Raw genomic sequence first — 22,240 nt, forward strand, 5'->3', positions numbered from 1 at the left:
GGAACAAAAATGCAAACAAACTTAGGACTAAGAGTCCAACTTAGCTGATAGTAGTCTAGAAGCAGGAACATGCAACAGAAAGGCTCTGGTTACATTGATGGCCGGCACTAGAATAACTGAGCAGCAAGGCTAAATAGGATACTCCCACATCCTGATGGAAACAGGTGAACAGAGAAAGTGAAGCACACAAGTCCAGTACCACCAGCGACCACCGGGGGAGCCCAAAAACCTAATTCACAACAGTCCCCTCCCCTCAAGGAGGGGGCACCGAACCCTCACAAGAACCACCAGGGCGATCAGGATGAGCCCTATGAAAGGCACGGACCAAATCAGAGGCATGAACATCAGAGGCTGTCACCCAAGAATTATCCTCCTGACCGTAGCCCTTCCACTTGACCAGATACTGAAGTTTCCGTCTGGAAACACGGGAGTCCAAGATCTTCTCCACAACGTACTCCAATTCACCCTCAGCCAACACCGGAGCGGGAGGCTCAACGGAAGGCACAACCGGTACCTCATACCTGCGCAATAATGACCGATGGAAGACATTATGGATAGAAAAAGATGCCGGGAGGTCCAATCGAAAGGACACAGGGTTAAGAATCTCCAAAATCTTATACGGGCCGATGAACCGAGGCTTAAACTTAGGAGAAGAAACCCTCATAGGGACAAAACGAGAAGACAACCACACCAAGTCCCCAACACGAAGACGAGGACCAACACGACGACAGCGGTTAGCAAAATGCCGAGTCTTCTCCTGGGACAACTCCAAATTGTCCACCACCTGTCCCCAAATCCGATGCAACCTATCCACCACAGTATCCACTCCAGGACAATCCGAAGACTCCACCTGACCAGAAGAAAAGCGAGGATGAAACCCCGAATTGCAAAAGAAAGGAGAAACCAAAGTGGCAGAACTAGCCCGATTATTGAGGGCAAACTCCGCCAACGGCAAAAAGGCAACCCAGTCATCCTGATCCGCAGACACAAAACACCTCAAATAAGTCTCCAAGGTCTGATTAGTTCGCTCAGTCTGGCCATTAGTCTGAGGATGGAACGCAGACGAAAAAGACAAATCAATGCCCATCCTAGCACAGAACGCCCGCCAAAATCTAGACACGAACTGGGTCCCCCTGTCAGAAACGATATTCTCCGGAATACCATGCAAGCGAACCACATTTTGAAAAAACAGAGGAACCAACTCGGAAGAGGACGGCAACTTAGGCAAGGGCACCAAATGAACCATCTTTGAAAAACGGTCACACACCACCCAGATGACAGACATTTTCTGAGAAACAGGGAGATCAGAAATAAAATCCATAGAGATGTGAGTCCAAGGCCTCTTTGGAATAGGCAAAGATAACAACAATCCGCTGGCCCGAGAACAACAAGGTTTGGCCCGAGCACAAACATCACAAGACTGCACAAAAACTCGTACATCTTGAGACAGAGAAGGCCACCAGAAGGACCTAGCCACCAAATCCCTGGTACCAAAGATCCCGGGATGACCTGCCAACGCAGAAGAATGAACCTCCGAGATGACTCTACTGGTCCAATCATCAGGAACAAACAGTCTACCAGGCGGGCAACGATCAGGTCTATCCGCCTGAAACTCCTGCAAAGCCCGTCGCAGGTCTGGGGAAACAGCAGATAATATCACCCCATCCTTAAGGATACCTGTAGGTTCAGAATCACCAGGGAAATCAGGCTCAAAACTCCTAGAAAGGGCATCCGCCTTCACATTTTTAGAACCTGGTAAGTATGAGACCACAAAATTAAACCGAGAGAAAAACAACGACCAGCGCGCCTGTCTAGGATTCAGGCGCCTGGCAGACTCAAGATAAATCAAATTCTTGTGATCGGTCAATACCACCACCTGATGTCTAGCTCCCTCAAGCCAATGACGCCACTCCTCAAAAGCCCACTTCATAGCCAAAAGCTCCCGATTACCAATATCATAATTTCGCTCGGCGGGCAAAAATTTTCGAGAAAAGAACGCACAAGGTCTCATCACGGAGCAATCGGAACTTTTCTGCGACAAGACCGCCCCAGCTCCGATCTCGGAAGCATCGACCTCAACCTGAAAAGGAAGAGTAACATCAGGCTGACGCAACACAGGGGCGGAAGAAAAGCGGCGCTTAAGCTCCCGAAAGGCCTCCACAGCAGCAGGGGACCAATCAGCAACATCAGCACCCTTTTTGGTCAAATCAGTCAAAGGTTTAGCAACATCAGAAAAACCAGTTATAAATCGACGATAAAAATTAGCAAAGCCCAAAAATTTCTGAAGGCTCTTAAGCGAAGAAGGTTGCGTCCAATCACAAATAGCCCGAACCTTGACAGGATCCATCTCAATGGAAGAGGGGGAAAAAATGTACCCCAAAAAAGAAATCTTTTGAACCCCAAAAATACACTTAGAACCCTTCACACACAAGGAATTAGCCCGCAAAACCTGAAAAACCCTCCTGACCTGTTGGACATGAGAATCCCAGTCATCCGAAAAAATCAAAATATCATCCAGATACACGATCATGAATTTATCCAAATATTCCCGGAAAATGTCATGCATAAAGGACTGAAAGACTGAAGGGGCATTTGAAAGACCAAAAGGCATTACTAAATACTCAAAATGGCCCTCGGGCGTATTAAATGCGGTTTTCCACTCATCCCCCTGCTTAATTCGCACCAAATTATACGCCCCACGGAGATCAATCTTAGAGAACCACTTAGCCCCTTTTATTCGAGCAAACAAATCAGTCAGCAGTGGCAGAGGATACTGATATCTGACTATAATTTTATTCAAGAGTCGATAATCAATACACGGCCTCAAAGAGCCATCTTTTTTAGATACAAAGAAAAAACCGGCTCCTAAGGGAGATGAAGAAGGACGAATATGTCCCTTTTCCAGGGACTCCTTAATATATTCTCGCATAGCAGCATGTTCAGGTACAGATAGATTAAATAAACGACCCTTTGGAAATTTACTGCCCGGAATCAGATCTATGGTACAATCGCAATCTCTGTGAGGAGGTAGTGAACCAAGCTTAGGCTCCTCAAAAACATCACGATAATCAGATAAAAATTCCGGAATCTCAGAGGGAATAGATGACGAAATGGAAACCAAAGGTACGTCCCCATGAGCCCCCTGACATCCCCAGCTTAACACAGACATTGCTTTCCAGTCAAGAACTGGGTTATGAGATTGTAACCATGGCAATCCGAGCACCAAAACATCATGTAGATTGTACAACACAAGGAAGCGAATCGTCTCCTGATGGTCTGGATTCATACGCATAGTCACTTGTGTCCAGTATTGTGGTTTATTACTAGCCAATGGTGTAGAGTCAATACCCTTCAGAGGTATAGGTACTTCCAGAGGCTCTAGATCAAACCCACAGCGCCTGGCAAAGGACCAATCCATAAGACTCAAAGCGGCGCCAGAGTCGACATAGGCATCCGCGGTAATTGACGATAATGAACAAATCAAGGTCACAGACAGAATAAACTTAGACTGTAAAGTGCCAATTGAAATAGACTTATCAACCTTTTTTGTACGTTTAGAGCATGCTGATATAACATGAGTTGAATCACCACAATAGAAGCACAACCCATTTTTTCGCCTAAAATTCTGCCGTTCGCTTCTGGACAGAATTCTATCACATTGCATATTTTCTGGAGCCTTCTCAGAAGACACCGCCAAATGGTGCACAGGTTTGCGCTCCCGCAAACGCCGATCAATCTGAATAGCCATTGTCATGGACTCATTCAGACCTGTAGGTGCAGGGAACCCCACCATAACATCTTTAATGGCATCAGAGAGACCCTCTCTGAAATTTGCCGCCAGGGCGCACTCATTCCACTGAGTAAGCACAGACCATTTACGAAATTTTTGGCAGTATATTTCAGCTTCATCTTGCCCTTGAGATAGGGCCATCAAGGTTTTTTCAGCCTGAATCTCTAAATTAGGTTCCTCATAAAGCAACCCCAAAGCCAGAAAAAACGCATCCACATTGAGCAACGCAGGATCCCCGGGTGCCAATGCAAATGCCCAGTCTTGAGGGTCACCCCGCAGCAAGGAAATTACTATCCTAACCTGCTGTGCGGGATCTCCAGCGGAGCGAGATCTCAGGGAAAGAAATAATTTACAATTATATTTGAAATTCAGGAAACGAGATCTATCCCCGGAGAAAAATTCTGGTATAGGAATTGTAGGTTCAGATATAGGAACATGAATAACAAAATCCTGTAAATTTTGAACCTTCGTAGCAAGATTATTCAAACCTGTAGCCAAACTCTGAGGATCCATTTTAATCAGGTGAGATCAGAGCCATTCAAGGATTAGAAGGAGAGAGAGAGGCAAAGGTTGCAATTAGAGCAGAAATGCAACTGAGTAAACTATAGAGCAAGCTCAGAAGAAAAAAAAAAATAAAAAAAAAAATAAAAATCTGCAGACTTCTTTTTCTCTCCTTTCTTCTGCCAACGGTTTTAACCCTTGGCCGGCCATACTGTCATGGTTCCCAATGGCAAGGGAACGTCAGAGAACTTAAATAACAGACTAGCTCTTGGGTGATGGAATCTCGAGCTGACCGTGAGCTAAACCTACCACACAACTAACAGTGGCCGGGTGACGTACCTACGTTTTATCCCTAGACGCCCAGCGCCAGCCGGAGAACTAACTAACCCTAATAGAGGAAAAAACAGACCTGGCTTACCTCTAGGGAAATTCCCCCAAAAAGGAGACAGAAGCCCCCCACATATATTGACGGTGAGTTCAGAGGAAAAGACATACGCAGTATGAAGGTAGGTTCAGCAAAGCGAGGTCCGCTTACTAGATAGTAAGAAGATACAATAGGGAACTTCACGGTCAGCTGAAAACCCTATTAAAATACCATCCAGAAATTACTTTAAGACTCATGTGTCAACTCATGACACCGGAGTGGTAATTTCGGCCCACAAGAGCTTCCAGCTACAGAAACATAACATAACTGTGAACTGGAACAAAAATGCAAACAAACTTAGGACTAAGAGTCCAACTTAGCTGATAGTAGTCTAGAAGCAGGAACATGCAACAGAAAGGCTCTGGTTACATTGATGGCCGGCACTAGAATAACTGAGCAGCAAGGCTAAATAGGATACTCCCACATCCTGATGGAAACAGGTGAACAGAGAAAGTGAAGCACACAAGTCCAGTACCACCAGCGACCACCGGGGGAGCCCAAAAACCAAATTCACAACACGCAGCCCCGTGACACCCTCGACTAAGGCGTCGGAGAAGCTGTCCCCCATAGCCAAGGTGCTCCCTTATGATCAGCCCACGGTTATCACCAAGACCACCGTGGTCACTCCAACGTGCACTATGGTCAAGACCACGACCTGCAGCATCATCACCTCAACCACCCTCGTGGCCACGGAGGCGCCTCTTCGGGTGGGCGGTGCCCCTGCTGCTCCAGAACTGAAGACAGTGGGTACGCAGACCCCCAGATGGGACAACACTTCCCCTTACGCAGTACCAGGCGGTGCGCAATATCCTAGGGGGCTGCCTCCTGAGTGGTTTAAGTAAATGTCTTAACACTTTGCCAATGTAAATAGTTAACTGTTTCTACTGTTTTGCTAAAACCCGTTCAGGGTTAACTCTTAAAGGGATCCCTTTGTTGACCCGGGATCCCTATTGCTTTTTGGTTGTTTCCCACTTTTGCTCCAGTTATCAAAAGACTGCCGAATCATGGACGGTGAATGATTCACAAACTGATGTTGTAAATAGTTTGCACCTTCTTAAAGGTGCTCTCCACTGGTTTTACATAAAGAAAGGACTCTTTGTGAAGATACTGATCTTGAAAACATTACCGGAGTCCTTATTGCAAACAGACTTGCAGCTTGAGAAGTTGCACTACCTCATAGAGACTTGGTCCCCTCTTAAAGGGGATGTTCATTGATAATACTTAAGAGAATGAAGATGCTCTAAAAGAAAAAGTAATAATGCTGATATGTGAAAGTTAAATGTAGCTAACTAGTTGATTGTAAGAAATGTTTAATGATGTTAATAAAAGAACGAGGACAGGAAGTGAACCCGTACGGGGTTAGTTAGTAAGTCCTCCTAGGAGCCATACAGAGATGGCTCAGTGATCTTGAACTGAAAGAAAAATGATATGTTCTATACTGTGTATAGTAGTGGAAGGACAGTAGGCCCGGGTGGAAAGGGGCGGTCCTGTAACAGAAAGGAGAGGCAGTAGGTCTGGAGCAGTTAGGACAGGCGGTCCTGCAGATTTGAAGAAGGAGAATGCATAAAAGTTGAGTAGCCTTATAATGTCTTATAAGAAGGTCTTTAGTGGATTCAGCGAGTACGTCCTGAAAGGCAAAGTTAAATTATTGTTCAAAGATTTGCACTTAGTAGAATACCCGGTTGGGTAAAAGAAGTTATTTATAGTAAGTTATTTAAATTATTTAACCATGTTTGTAACGTTCAAGTGTCCTCACCTCCCATAAAGGGAAGCTCTGTTAAAAAGTTTACCTGTACTTGCATTTTCAAAATTGTATGTCTTTTTGCTGACATGTATTGTTGTTTTCTTCCCAGTCCAGGAGTACTGGATTTAACCGGGGGGAGTGCAGCGCCCCAGAGTCCTGGTCGTTGCAGTACTGTTGCTCCGCCGCTAAGGGGGGCTATGGTACGTCTGATGGCACTGAAGGAGTTCATCTGACCAGGTATCACAGACACCAATACATTTCACAGTCTGGCCTCCAGGGGGAGCTAAGGGTTCTATTTATTAGGCCACTCCTCACAATCTGGTAAAACTGGGGGTTAGGCAGGAAGTTAGAGAGAAAGCTGACTGGGTTGGAACCAGGCAACACCTTGTGGCAGAGGGTGTTGTAGGGGAAGATTCAGAGGGGTCCCTGTCAGGGGTGGGATCCTGACAGAGGCCTAGCAACCAGAGAGAACGTTACGGGACCGCGCCTGCACGATATAGCGGCGGTACCCCAAGAAAGGACAAGAAGCGAGGTTTATTGTGCTGAGTGAGAAACGAGATCAACACAACAAGGAGAATACCAGTAGGAGTCGTGCTGTAAGACGAGGCAACATCCTATTGAGGCGCATAACCGGTGGCCGGAACGCCGAGGAAGTATAGAGCTCCAAGCCAAACTTCAAACCTACGGCAGGACAGTCAGTTACAGGCGGGCTGTCTCACCCAGACCCAGGAAGACACAGGGGGGTAACAACAGGAGTGGGGCGACGCTGGAGTCCTGGAAGAGCTCCGAGCCTCCCCGTCAAACGGGTGCGTCCTAACCGTAAGATCAGGGGGACGTAGAGGGAGAACATCAGAAACGAGTTGTGAGGGAACGCGAGAAACAGACACAACAGTTGTGGGGACTATCCCGTAAGCACAGCAGGGGAGGACCACAACACACAAGCGCAGGAAGGTAGGCACAGATTTCCACCTGCAAAGGGAACTCTGGAGGTGCCATCGGACCGGCCAGGCTTGCGCAGCCCGGTTAACCGTATTCCGGACTGAGGACTCAGAAGCCTTCAGTAAAGAGGTAAAGAGACTGCAACCTGGTGTCCTTGTTATTGACCACGACCGGCACTACACCACACCATAACATCAGCACCATACCATCACCTATCATTGTGCGCCCCTCAGCAGGGTCACGGACCGGGTCTAGCCACCGTGACAACCCCAGAGCAGAGACTCAGAGGCCCGGTACCGGGTACCCCTCGGCGCTGCGGCAGTGGGGGCGCTACACTTGACTCTTGTGACCAACCTGTCAATCACTTTTCCAAGCGATGCTTCAAATCGCTTGGAAAACGCAAGCATTCTGCAAGCTAAAAACGCTTGTGTTTTGTGGGAAAACGCATGCGAATTCCGCATGCCTTTTACCCGCGGCAACATGGGCACATAGCCTTAGGGTAAGTTCACACAGGGCGTTTTTACTGATTTTTTAATGCTAATTTTCAGCTGCTTTTTACAGTACCAGCAAAGCCTATGATATTTCAGAAATCTCATGCACACACATTGTTTTTTTGTGTCATCAGTATCTTGTGTTTTGCTGCGTTTTTTGGACATACAGCATGTCCCTTTTTTCAGCGTTTTCCACCCATTGACTTGAATGGATGGTGAAAAAACTCAGGTTGACTTTTCTTGCAGAGTATTTCCAACCCCCAGCTGTGAGGTCCAGGCAAGGCTAGTTATCAAGAATAGAGGGGTCCTCGCGCTTTTTAAAAAATGATTTAAATAAATAATTTTAAAAATGGCGTGGGGTTCCCCCATTTTTGACAACCAGCCTTGCTAACGCTCACAGCTGGGGGCTGGTATTCTCAGGCTGGTAAGGGGCCATTGATATGGGCCACCCCAGCCTAAAAATTGTAGCCCATAGCTGCCCAGAAAAGGCGCATCTATTAGATGCGCCAATTCTGGCGCTTTGCCCTTCTCTTCCCACTTGCCCTGTAGCAGTGGCAAGCTGGGTAATGAGGGATTTATGTCATCTTCCTGCTGTAAGGTGACATTAAGCTGGCTTAGTAATGGAGAGGTGTCAATAAGAAACCTATCCATTACTAATCCTATAGTAGTTAAAGAGTTAAATAAACACCCACACAGTAAGAAAAAAGTATTTTAATGAAATAAAACACCACACAGTTTTGCCATCTTTATTTGTCTGCCATTCCAAGTGAAGCCCTCAATCTCCTGAAATAAAAATAATAAACCAACACAAATACTCCCTGTTCCGACGCAGTCAAATATAACGAGGGTCCCACGCAGTATTCCTTAATCTGGGGGAGATAAAGCTTACAATCGGGAGCACTGCTAATGCGACCGCTCACGGCTGTAAGCTACTGGGGAGTGAGGAGATGCTTCCTGCGCTTGCTTCAGTGACCGGCGGTGACGTCACTGAGCATGCGCTCCCTCACAACCTGACCTGAGGTAACCTTTGAACCATGGGAAAATGCCAGTGAAGAGGTTACCGCAGGTAATCTATCTATTCAGTCTATCTATTCTATCAATCTATCTATTCATTCTATCTACCTATTCATTCTATCTATCTACAGGAAGTTTTTTTTTTTTCTCTGTGTGTACTCAACTTTATTGGCATGCACAAAGAGAAAAAAAAGGCAATGAAAGAAACGCACCAAAAACACATCTAAACCTGCGTTTTTTTGCACAGCTTCCTTCCTGCCAAGATCAGGTTTATCTGCAGAAAAAAAGCAGCAAAAATGCCCTGTGTAAATTTACCCTTAGGGTGCATTACCCAGTTGTAATCAAGGTTACCTGGTTAGGGGCCCACTCAGAAGCTTTGCCCCCCCTGAACCAAAACCCTAGCTAACACCTCTGCACTATCCAACATGGCTACAGCATTGCTATGTATAGCAAAAAATGCCTGCATATTTACTGGCTGTCTTAGGCTAGTTTCATACTAGCGTTTTGCTGAGCTGTGGAGGGCTGCAGACTTCCTCCGTGAAGCTCCGCCCACGGCTGCACCTCCGCCGCTCAGCTCCGCCTATGTCCGCATGCGGCCTGCGTACCTACCTTTAACATTAGGTACGCAGGTTGTGCGGATTTATGCGGATGCCTCCGCATGCGTCTTTTTGACGATGCGGCGACCCGCGTCGAATGCAGGTGGTTGGAATTTCTTTTTTTCTCCACATCGTCAAAACGACACATGCGGAGGCATCCGCATACATTCGCCCGACCTGCATACCTAATGTTAAAGATAGGCACGCAGGCCGCATGCAGACGTAGGCGGAGCTGAGCGGCGGAGGTGCGGCCGTGGGCGGGGCTTAACGGAGGAAGTCCGCAGCCCGGCAAAACGCTAGTGTGAAACTAGCCTAACAGCTGCAAATCATGCAGGGCAGGGGCTCAAGCATGGCGCTTGAGCACCCGCAACACTCTATGATAGAGTAATAAACTTACCCGAGCACCCCGATGCTCCATCGATTATCGAGCAGTGGCAAGCTTGCTCACTCATTACTGCTGAACATACGTATTACAGCAAGTCATTTTTACATTGCAGTGTATGAGTTAATTCTTTTTATCATTATTTAGCACTTTTTCAGGCTGGATAGTGTGCCAATCTGCATGAAAAAGATGCTGTGTGCACATACCCTAATCTGACGGATCAATGTGCGGCATGACTACTTAAAGTGCCTAGGTAATCAAGAATGACAAATATGGCCCTGCATGTTGGCATGTTGATCACATTCAGGTGCCTGCTCAATCTTGCAGCAGGGCACATGGAGTTGTCGCCTCTCCCCCTCACCAACTACGATTGCTGTGATTGGTTGTTCAATTCTGAAAAGCCAATCACAGCGTTTTCAGTGTTTCAGGAAATTGCCTGAAGCACTGATGATGACCAGCCTACGATCGATGCTGTAAGAACACTAATCACAGGCTGGAGCCTAGCAATAATGGCATCACCAGGGTCAACTATTGCACCAATCAGAGTGCACCAACGCCAACTTCCTCATTCTAGCTGCAACTTGTAACAGGGAGCTCACTGTGTAGTTCTGTGCACTGTGCTGGGCCTTGTGGTGCCACGGACTTTTAAAATCATGTGCCATCACTGCTGCTGCTGAAGATGAAGAAAGAAAAAAAGATTTCTTGAGTCTTCCCTGATCTTTCCTAATTGTTCCTAATCCACCCCAAACCCCCTCTACACCACTCGTTTTTCCTCTCAGTACGCTAATCAGTACTTAATCATTACAATTTTGCCATTTTTTCTCTTTTTCGTACCTTCTGCAGCCGCCGAGCGCTGATCAATAATGCAAATCACTTATCAACATCCATGCTCACTGTTATCTATAACTTTTTTTGGCCCTATTTTTTCTCCCCCTCCCCCTTTATACCACCTCTGCGTGGCATCCTGCAGTGCTGATGATTGGCAGAAATCACTGATTAGCACTTGTGAAGTGATAAGAAGAGAAAGAGACATGCACGAAAACAGGGATCACCATGGAGAAAATATAAGAATGCTTTATTTATACAAATAGAACCACAATCAACAATTTAGAAATTTAAAAGTCAAAGAAACGGACACACATTATTATTATTATTATTATTATTATTATTATTATTTATTGTTATAGCGCCATTTATTCCATGGCGCTTTACATGTGAGGAGGGGTATACATAATAAAAACAAGTACAATAATCTTAAACAATACAAATCATAACTGGTGAGAATACAGTAGGTGAGGATAGAGCTGGTCATGCAGTGGTTTGGTCGATCGGTGGTTACTGCAGGTTGTAGGCTTGTCGGAAGAGGTGGGTCTTCAGGTTCTTTTTGAAGATTTCGATGGTAGGCGAGAGTCTGATGTGTTGTGGTAGAGGGTTCCAGAGCAGGGGTGATACGCGAGAGAAATCTTGTATACGATTGTGGGAAGAGGAGATAAGAGGGGAGTAGAGAAGGAGATCTTATGAGGATCGGAGGTTGCGTGTAGGTAAGTACCGGGAGACGAGGTCACAGATGTATGGAGGAGACAGGTTGTGGATGGCTTTGTACGTCACGGTTAGGGTTTTGTACTGGAGTCTCTGGGCAATGGGGAGCCAGTGAAGGGATTGACAGAGGGGAGAGGCCGGAGAATAGCGGGGGGACAGGGGGATTAGTCAGGCAGCAGAGTTTAGAATAGATTGGAGGGGTGCGAGAGTGTTCGAGGGGAGGCCACAGAGCAGGAGGCTGCAGTAGTCAAGGCGAGAGATGATGAGGGCATGGACTAGGGTTTTTGCAGATTCTTGGTTGAGGAATGAACGGATTCGTGAAATATTTTTGAGTTGAAGTCGGCAGGAAGTGGAAAGGGCTTGGATACGTGGTTTGAAGGAGAGATCAGCGTCAAGGATTACCCCGAGGCAGCGAGCTTGTGGGACTGGGGAGAGTGGGCAGCCATTTACTGTAATGGTTAGGTTCATTGGGGGGGTCGCGTGAGATGGGGGAAAGATGATTAATTCTGTTTTGTCCATGTTAAGTTTCAGAAATCTAGCGGAGAAGAAGGATGAAATAGTGGACAGACATTGAGGGATTCTGGTTAGTAGGGAGGTGATATCTGGTCCAGAGATGTAGATCTGTGTGTCATCAGCATAGAGGTGATACTGAAAGCCATGAGATTCTATGAGCTGTCCCAGGCCAAAGGTGTAAATGGAGAAGAGCAGGGGCCCAAGGACTGAACCTTGCGGGACTCCGACAGATAGGGGGCGAGGTGAGGAGGTGGTGTGTGAGTGGGAGACGCTGAATGTGCGGTCTGTTAGGTATGATGAGATCCAGGATAGGGCCAAGTCTGTGATGCCAAGGGATGAGAGGCTCTGTAATAATAGGGAATGGTCCACTGTGTCAAAGGCAGCCAACAGGTCGAGGAGGAGGAGGACAGAGTAGTGTCGCTTGCTCTTGGCGGTTAAGAGGTCGTTGGTGACCTTAGTTAGGGCAGTTTCAGTGGAATGGTGTGACCGGAAGCCAGATTGTAAGCGGTCAAAGAGGGAGCAAGAAGAGAGATGGGAGGATAGTTCAAGGTAAACGTGTTGTTCCAGTAGTTTGGAGGCATAAGGGAGAAGTGATATAGGGCGATATGTCATGGTTCCCAATGGCAAGGGAACGTAAGAAACATATAAGTAACGAACGAGCTCTCGGGTGATGGAAACTCAAGTTGACCGTGAGCTAAATCTACCACACAACTAACAGTAGCCAGGGAGCATACCTACGGCTTCCTATATGCCACGCGCCAGCCGGAGGACTAACTACGCCTGGTAGAGGAAGAAACAGACCTGGCTTACCTCTAGGGAAATACCCCAAAAGATGATAGCAGCCCCCCACATGTAATAACGGTGAATTAAGAGGAAAAGACATACACAGTATGAAAGTAGATTTAGCAAAGAGAGGTCCACTTACTAGATAGCAGAAGGATACAAAAGAGGACTTCACGGTCAACTGAAAACCCTTTCAAAAACCATCCTGAAATTACTTTAAGACTCCTGTGTCAACTCATGACACAGGAGTGGCAATTTCAGCCCGCAAGAGCTTCCAGCTACAGAGAATTACAAAAACTGCAAACTGGACAAAAGGTACAAAACAAAAGGACAAAGTCCACTTAGCTGATCAGCAGACTAGTAGCAGGAACATGCAACCGAAGGCTCTGGTTACAATGATGACCGGCAAGGAAATGACTGGAGAGCAAGGCTAAATAGGAAACTCCCAAACACTGATGGAAGCAGGTGAACAGAAGAAGCAAAGTGCAAACAAGTCACCAGTACCACCAGCAACCACCAGGGGAGCCCAAAAAGCGGATACACAACAGTACCCTCCCCTTAAGGAGGGGGCACCGAACCCTCACAAGAACCACCAGGGCGATCTGGATGAGCCCTATGAAAGGCACGAACCAAATCCGAGGCATGAACATCAGAGGCAGTTACCCAAGAATTATCTTCCTGACCATAGCCTTTCCATTTAACCAGATATTGAAGTCTCCGTCTGGAAATACGGGAGTCCAAGATCTTCTCTACGACGTACTCCAATTCACCCTCCACCAGCACAGGAGCAGGAAGTTCAGTAGAAGGAACCACCGGTACCTCATATCTCCGCAACAACGACCGATGGAACACATTATGGATAGCGAAAGATGCCGGGAGGTCCAAACGAAAGGAAACAGGGTTAAGAATCTCCAAAATCCTATAAGGACCGATGAACCGAGGCTTAAATTTGGGAGAAGAAACCCTCATAGGGACAAAACGGGAAGACACCCACACCAAGTCCCCAACGCGAAGGTGGGGACCAACACGACGACGACGGTTAGCAAACTGCTGAGTCCTCTCCTGGGACAATTCCAAATTATCCACCACTTGTCCCCAAATCCGATGCAACCGATCCACCACCGCATCCACTCCAGGACAATCCGAAGATTCAACCTGGCCAGATGAAAAACGCGGATGAAACCCTGAATTGCAAAAGAAAGGAGAAACCAAAGTGGCAGAACTAGCCCGATTATTAAGAGCAAACTCCGCCAACGGCAGAAAGGCAACCCAATCATCCTGATCCGCAGACACAAAACACCTCAAATAAGTCTCCAAAGTTTGATTAGTTCGCTCCGTCTGGCCATTGGTCTGAGGATGGAATGCAGACGAAAAGGACAAATCAATGCCCAACCTGGCACAGACTGCCCGCCAAAATCTAGACACGAACTGGGTACCCCTGTCAGAAACGATGTTTTCCGGAATACCATGCAAGCGAACCACATTTTGAAAAAACAGAGGGACCAACTCAGATGAGGAAGGCAACTTAGGCAATGGCACCAAATGAACCATTTTAGAAAAACGGTCACACACCACCCAGATGACAGACATCTTCTGAGAAACAGGGAGATCCGAGATAAAGTCCATAGAGATGTGCGTCCAAGGCCTCTTCGGAATAGGCAAGGGCAACAACAACCCACTAGCCCTAGAACAACAAGGCTTGGCCCGAGCACACACATCGCAAGACTGCACAAAAACACGCACATCTCGAGACAGGGAAGGCCACCAGAAGGATCTAGCCACCAAATCTCTGGTGCCAAAAATTCCCGGATGACCTGCCAGAGTAGAAGAATGAACTTCCGAGATGACTCTAGTGGTCCACTCGTCAGGAACAAACAGTCTACCAGACGGACAACGATCAGGTCTATCCGCCTGAAATTCTTGCAAAGCACGTCGCAAATCTGGAGAGACAGCAGACAAAACCACTCCATCCTTAAGGACACCAGCAGGTTCAGAATTCCCAGGAGAGTCAGGCTCAAAACTCCTAGAAAGAGCATCTGCTTTCACATTCCTAGAACCCGGTAAGTACGAGACCACAAAATTAAACCGGGAAAAGAACAACGACCAACGTGCCTGTCTAGGATTCAGGCGCCTGGCAGACTCCAAATAAATTAAATTCTTGTGATCAGTCAAAACTACCACCTGATGTCTGGCACCCTCAAGCCAATGACGCCACTCCTCAAATGCCCACTTCATGGCCAAAAGCTCCCGATTACCAACATCATAGTTTCGCTCGGCGGCCGAAAATTTTCGCGAAAAGAAAGCACAAGGTCTCATCACTGAGCAGTCGGAACTTTTCTGCGACAAAACCGCCCCCGCTCCGATCTCGGAAGCATCGACCTCAACCTGAAAGGGAAGAGAAACATCAGGCTGGCGCAACACAGGGGCAGACAAAAAGCGGCGCTTAAGCTCCCGAAAGGCCTCCACGGCAGCAGGGGACCAATTGGCAACATCAGCACCCTTTTTAGTCAAATCCGTCAGAGGTTTAGCAACGCCAGAAAAACCAGCTATAAATCGACGATAAAAATTAGCAAAGCCCAAGAATTTCTGGAGACTCTTCAGAGAAGTAGGCTGCGTCCAGTCGTAAATAGCCCGAACCTTGACAGGGTCCATCTCAATAGAAGAAGGGGAAAAAATATACCCCAAAAATGAAATTTTTTGAACCCCAAAAACACACTTTGAACCCTTTACACACAAAGAATTCTCCCGCAAAACCTGAAAAACCCTCCTGACCTGCTGAACATGAGACTCCCAGTCATCAGAAAAAAATCAAAATATCATCCAAGTACACAATCATAAATTTATCCAAATATTCACGGAAAATATCATGCATTAAGGACTGAAAGACAGAAGGTGCATTAGAAAGGCCGAAAGGCATTACCAAATACTCAAAATGGCCCTCAGGCGTATTAAATGCGGTCTTCCACTCATCCCCCTGCTTAATTCGCACCAAATTATACGCCCCACGAAGATCAATCTTAGAGAACCACTTAGCCCCCCTTATGCGAGCAAACAAATCAGTCAGCAAAGGCAACGGATACTGATATTTGACTGTAATTTTATTCAGGAGACGATAATCAATACAAGGCCTCAGAGAGCCATCCTTTTTAGAGACAAAGAAAAAACCAGCTCCTAAAGGTGATGAAGAAGGACGAATATGTCCCTTTTCCAGGGACTCCTTAATATACTCGCGCATAGCAGCATGTTCAGGTACAGATAGGTTAAACAAACGACCCTTTGGAAATTTACTGCCAGGAATCAGATCTATGGCGCAATCACAATCCCTGTGAGGAGGGAGTGAACCAATCTTAGGCTCTTCAAAAATATCACGATAATCAGACAAAAATGCCGGAATCTCAGATGGAATAGATGACGAAATGGACACCATAGGAGTGTCCCCATGAGCCCCCTGACATCCCCAGCTTAACACAGACATAGCCTTCCAGTCAAGGACTGGGTTATGAGACTGTAACCATGGTAATCCAAGCACCAAAACATCATGTAAATTGTACAACACAAGGAAGCGAATCACCTCCTGATGGTCTGGAGTCATACGCATAGTCACTTGTGTCCAGAACTGTGGTTTATTACAAGCCAAAGGTGTAGAATCAATACCCTTCAGAGGTATAGGGACTTCCAGAGGCTCTAAATCAAACCCACAGCGCCTGACAAAGGACCAGTCCATAAGACTCAGAGCGGCGCCAGAGTCCACATAGGCATCCACTGTAATAACTGATAATGAACAAATCAAGGTTACAGACAAAATAAATTTGGACTGTAAAGTGCCAATTGAAATGGACTTGTCAACCTTCCTAGTACGCTTAGAGCATGCCGATATAACATGAGCAGAATCACCACAATAGAAGCATAACCCATTTTTACGCCTATAATTCTGCCGCTCGCTTCTGGACATAACTCTGTCACATTGCATTTTCTCTGACGTCTCTTCAGAAGATACCGCCAAATGGTGCACGGGTTTGCGCTCCCGCAAATGCCGATCAATCTGAATTGCCATTGTCATGGACTCATTCAGACCTGTAGGCGCAGGGAACCCGACCATAACATCTTTAACGGCATCAGAAAGGCCCTCTCTGAAATTTGCCGCTAAGGCGCACTCATTCCACTGAGTAAGCACAGACCACCTACGAAATTTTTGGCAGTATATCTCCGCTTCATCTTGCCCTTGAGATAGGGCTATCAAAGCTTTTTCAGCTTGAATCTCCAAATTAGGTTCCTCATAAAGCAACCCTAACGCCAGGAAAAACGCATCCACATTGAGCAACGCAGGATCCCCTGTTGCCAATGAAAATGCCCAATTTTGAGGGTCACCTCGCAGCAAAGAGATTACAATCTTAACCTGCTGGACAGGATCTCCTGAGGAGTGAGGTCTGGTAGAGAAAGGAATAATTTACAATTATATTTGAAATTCAAAAACCGAGATCTATCTCCGGAAAACACCTCTGGTGTAGGGATTTTAGGTTCAGAAATAGGAGCATGTATAACAAAATCTTGTAAATTTTGAACCTTCGTAGCAAGATTATTTAAACCTGCAGCCAAACTCTGAGGATCCATCTTTAAACAGGTGAGCTCAGAGCCATTCAAGGATTATAAGGAGAGAAAGGCAAAGGCTGTAATTAAAGCTGAAATACAACAGATCCAACTATGGAGCAAGCATAGAGGAAAAAGGGAAAAAAAAATAAAAATTTACAGACTTCTTTTTTCTCTCCTTTCTTCTGCCAATAAGTTTAACACATGGCTGGTCATACTGTCATGGTTCCCAATGGCAAGGGAACGTAAGAAACATATAAGTAACGAACGAGCTCTCGGGTGATGGAAACTCAAGTTGACCGTGAGCTAAATCTACCACACAACTAACAGTAGCCAGGGAGCATACCTACGGCTTCCTATATGCCACGCGCCAGCCGGAGGACTAACTACGCCTGGTAGAGGAAGAAACAGACCTGGCTTACCTCTAGGGAAATACCCCAAAAGATGATAGCAGCCCCCCACATGTAATAACGGTGAATTAAGAGGAAAAGACATACACAGTATGAAAGTAGATTTAGCAAAGAGAGGTCCACTTACTAGATAGCAGAAGGATACAAAAGAGGACTTCACGGTCAACTGAAAACCCTTTCAAAAACCATCCTGAAATTACTTTAAGACTCCTGTGTCAACTCATGACACAGGAGTGGCAATTTCAGCCCGCAAGAGCTTCCAGCTACAGAGAATTACAAAAACTGCAAACTGGACAAAAGGTACAAAACAAAAGGACAAAGTCCACTTAGCTGATCAGCAGACTAGTAGCAGGAACATGCAACCGAAGGCTCTGGTTACAATGATGACCGGCAAGGAAATGACTGGAGAGCAAGGCTAAATAGGAAACTCCCAAACACTGATGGAAGCAGGTGAACAGAAGAAGCAAAGTGCAAACAAGTCACCAGTACCACCAGCAACCACCAGGGGAGCCCAAAAAGCGGATACACAACAGCGATAGCTAGATACAGAGGATGGGTCAAGAGAGGGCTTTTTGAGGATAGGTGTGATGGAGGCATGTTTAGAGCTTGAGGGGAAAACACCAGTTGTTAGTGATAGGTTGAAGAGATGGGTTAGGGTTGGGATGAAGACTGTGGTGAGGTTTGGGATGAGGTGGGATGGGAGCGGGTCAAGTGCACAGGTGGTGCACACAATAGGGTTATAGAATACCTCTCACCCTCCCACAGACAATATGGATCGTGACTAGTGTTGAGCATTCCGATACCGCAAGTATCGGGTATCGGCCGATATTTGCTGTATCGGAATTCCGATACCGAGATCCGATACTTTTGTGGTATCGGGTATCGGTATCGAAACAACATTAATGTGTAAAATAAATAATTAAAATAAAAAATATTGCTAAACTCACCTCTCCGACGCAGCCTGGACCTCACCGAGGGAACCGGCAGCGTTCTTTGCTTAAAATGCGCGCTTTTCCTTCCTTCCGTGACGTCACGGCTTGTGATTGGTCGCGTGCCGCCCATGTGGTCGCGACGCGACCAATCACAGCAAGCCGTGACGTAATTTTCAGGTCCTTCTAGGCATTCAGTATTTTAAAATTACGTTCCGGCTTTGTGATTGGTCGCGTCGCGGTCACATTTTAAAATGCGCGCGTGTCCTGCCTCCCGTGACGTCCCGGCTTGTGATTGGTCGCGTCGCCCATGTGGCCGCGACGCGACCAATCACAGCAAGCCGTGACGTAATTTTAGGTCCTTCAGGATTTTAAAATTACGTTCTGGCTTGTGATTGGTCGCGTCGCGGTCACATGGGCGACGCGACCAATCACAAGCCGTGACGTCACGGGAGGCAGGACACGCACGCATTTTAAAATGTAATGTAATCACGTAAGGAAGTAAACGCGCGAATTTTAAGCAAACAACGCTGCCGGTTCCCTCGGTGAGGTCCAGGCTGCGTCGGAGAGGTGAGTATAGCAATATTTTTTATTTTAATTCTTTCTTTTACACATTAATATGGATCCCAGGGCCTGAAGGAGAGTTTCCTCTCCTTCAGACCCTGGGAACCATCAGGGATACCGTCCGATACTTGAGTCCCATTGACTTGTATTGGTATCGGGTATCGGTATCGGATTGGATCCGATACTTTGCCGGTATCGGCCAATACTTTCCGATACCGATACTTTCAAGTATCGGACGGTATCGCTCAACACTAATCGTGACAAATAGCGGTTAGGTGATCTTTGTATATTAATGACCTGGAATGTCAAATGTGATCAGCACCCAGTGTAAAAACACTATAAACAGACTGCTCCACAAGCTTGACTACCACCAAATTAGCTGGAGAATGTATCATGTGGACATACAGCCTCAAAAACCCAGTAATGCAAAGAGTAATAGCCAAATGTACAATCACAATAAACATTGGTAATCCCCTGATCAGCAAGAAGGAAAAGTTAACCTACAGCAGTATAATAACCCTTAAGGTACCTTCACACTAAACGACTTTGCAGCGATAACGATAGTGATCCGTGACGTTGCAGCGTCCTGGATAGCGATATCGTTGTGTTTGACACGCAGCAGCGATCTGGATCCTGCTGTGATATCGCTGGTCGTTGCTGAAAGTTCAGAACTTTATTTGGTCGTCAGATCGGCGTGTATCATCGTGTTTGACAGCCAAAGCAACGATGCCAGCAATGTTTTACAGTGGTAACCAGGGTAAATATCGGGTTACTAAGCGCAGGGCCGCGCTTAGTAAGCCGATGTTTACCCTGGTTACCATTGTAAATGTAAAAAAAACAAGCAGTACATACTCACCTTCTGCTGTCTGTCACACGTCCCTCGCCGTCTGCTTCCCGCACTGACAGTGAGCGCCGGCCGTAATGTGAAAGCAGAGCACAGCAGTGACGTCACCGCTGTGCCCTGCTTTCCGGCCGATGTTTACCCTGGTTACCCGGGGACCTCGGCATCGTTGGTCGCTGGAGAGCTGTCTGCGTGACAGCTCTCCAGCGACCACACAGCGACGCTGCAGCGATCGGCATCGTTGTCGATATCGCTGCAGCGTCGTTTAGTGTGAAGGTACCTTAAGTACTTAAGGCAAAAAAAACCCTTATATCAGATCAAGCTGCCAGTAAAGGCCCCGTCTCACTAAGCGATTTACCAACGATCACGACCAGCGATACGACCTGGCCGTGATCGTTGGTAAGTCGCTGTGTGGTCGCTGGGGAGCTGTCACACAGACAGCTCTCTCCAGCGACCAACGATCAGGGGAACGAATTCGGCATCGTTGAAACTGTCTTCAACGATGCCGAAGTCCCCCTGCAGCACCCGGGTAACCAGGGTAAACATCGGGTTACTAAGCGCAGGGCCGCGCTTAGTAACCCGATGTTTACCCTGGTTACCAAAAAAAACAAACAGTACATACTCGCCTTTCGGTGTCCAGGTCCCTTGCCGTCTGCTTCCTGCTCTGACTGAGCCGCCGTACAGCGAGAGCAGAGCGCAGCGGTGACGTCACTGCTGTGCTCTCACTTCTCACTGTACGGCGGCACTCAGTGAGAGCGGGAAGCAGACGGCAAGGGACCTGGACACCGAAAGGCGAGTATGTACTGTTTGTTTTTTTTTACATTTACGCTGGTAACCAGGGTAAACATCGGGTTACTAAGCGCGGCCCTGCGCTTAGTAACCCGATGTTTACCCTGGTTACCAGTGAAGACATCGCTGGATCGGTGTCACACACACCGATTCAGCGATGTCAGCGGGGCCTCAACGACCAAAAAAAGGTCCAGGCCATTCCGACACGACCAGCGATCTCGCAGCAGGGGCCTGATCGCTGGTACGTGTCACACATAGCGAGATCGCTATGGAGGTCGCTGTTGCGTCACAAAACTTGTGACTCAGCAGCGATCTCGCTAGCGATCTCGCTATGTGAGACGGGGGCTTAAGGGACAAAGATCTTATCTTACCGATAACACTGGAAGATCAAAGCTAGAGAGAGTGTGATCACTGTAATTGTCCTTTGCTCACCTTTGGGGGTGAGCAAAGTTAATGCCCACTATTTTTCTCCTGATTGGCACTCCTGCTCCCTGTTTTCCAGGATTTTTTTTGTCACTGTCTATTTTTTCCACAGAGCCGCTGATCAGACGCACAACACTGAGTAGCACCCCTACTGGCTTTTGGCAAGGACTTTTTTTCCTGTATTTTTTCTCATTTTTGCACCACATCCGTGCATGCATCCTACAGTCGTCGAGTGCTGATCGTTGACGCACCACTGATCGCAATCCAATTGTTTTTTTTTCTTTTTTTGTGAAAAAAGAATTGAATAAAACAATTTAGATTAGTTGATAGGAGTAGATTAGGGACAATAAAAATATACTTTAATAATCAGCGTCTAGTACAGTATTTTTTACTGAATTAAGTCAGGGCTAGTGTCAGATAGTAGAGTACAAAAAAATTAGATTAGGGACAGTAAAAACATATCATAGTAATCTGTGTCTAGTACAGTATTTTTTACTGAATTGAGTCAGGGTTAGTGTCAGTGCTGAAATAAAGAATGACATCCGTGCGTGCATCCTACAGCTGTCGAGTGCTGATCCCTGACGCACATCAGTAATTCGTCTCCAGTTGTTGCTTTTTTTTCGGTGTGAAAAAAATTATAAAACAATGTATATTAAGGACTGTAAAAATTTCCTGTAGTAATCGGTATATGTTCTACTGAATTAAATTAGGTTTAGTGTCAGTTATGGGCTCTCAGTAACTATTTTTTTTTACTGACCCTCCGTTTAGTACATTTGTTTTTTATTTTACTAAATTATGATTTTTTTCTATCTATATTTTTACATTTATGTTTACACCAAGCACTCACACACACACACACACACACACCTGAATAAAACACCGCATAATTGACACTGGTCAGAATTGTAAAATTTGCCTGGTCATGAAGGTGAAAACTGAATTGGGGGTAGATACCGTACAACTCACGTCCGTAATGATGCT

General features: G+C 46.5%; 1 protein-coding gene across 1 annotated transcript in view; it reads right to left on the reverse strand.

Annotated features, from left to right (window-relative positions):
• The window catches only part of LOC143768938 (dual specificity phosphatase 29-like), a 295,682-nt gene that overhangs the window by 225,687 nt on the left and 47,755 nt on the right, over positions 1 to 22,240 (reverse strand). The window lies entirely within an intron of this gene.

The sequence above is a fragment of the Ranitomeya variabilis genome, chromosome 4, assembly GCF_051348905.1.
Source record: "Ranitomeya variabilis isolate aRanVar5 chromosome 4, aRanVar5.hap1, whole genome shotgun sequence".
NCBI classification, from domain to species: domain Eukaryota; kingdom Metazoa; phylum Chordata; class Amphibia; order Anura; family Dendrobatidae; genus Ranitomeya; species Ranitomeya variabilis.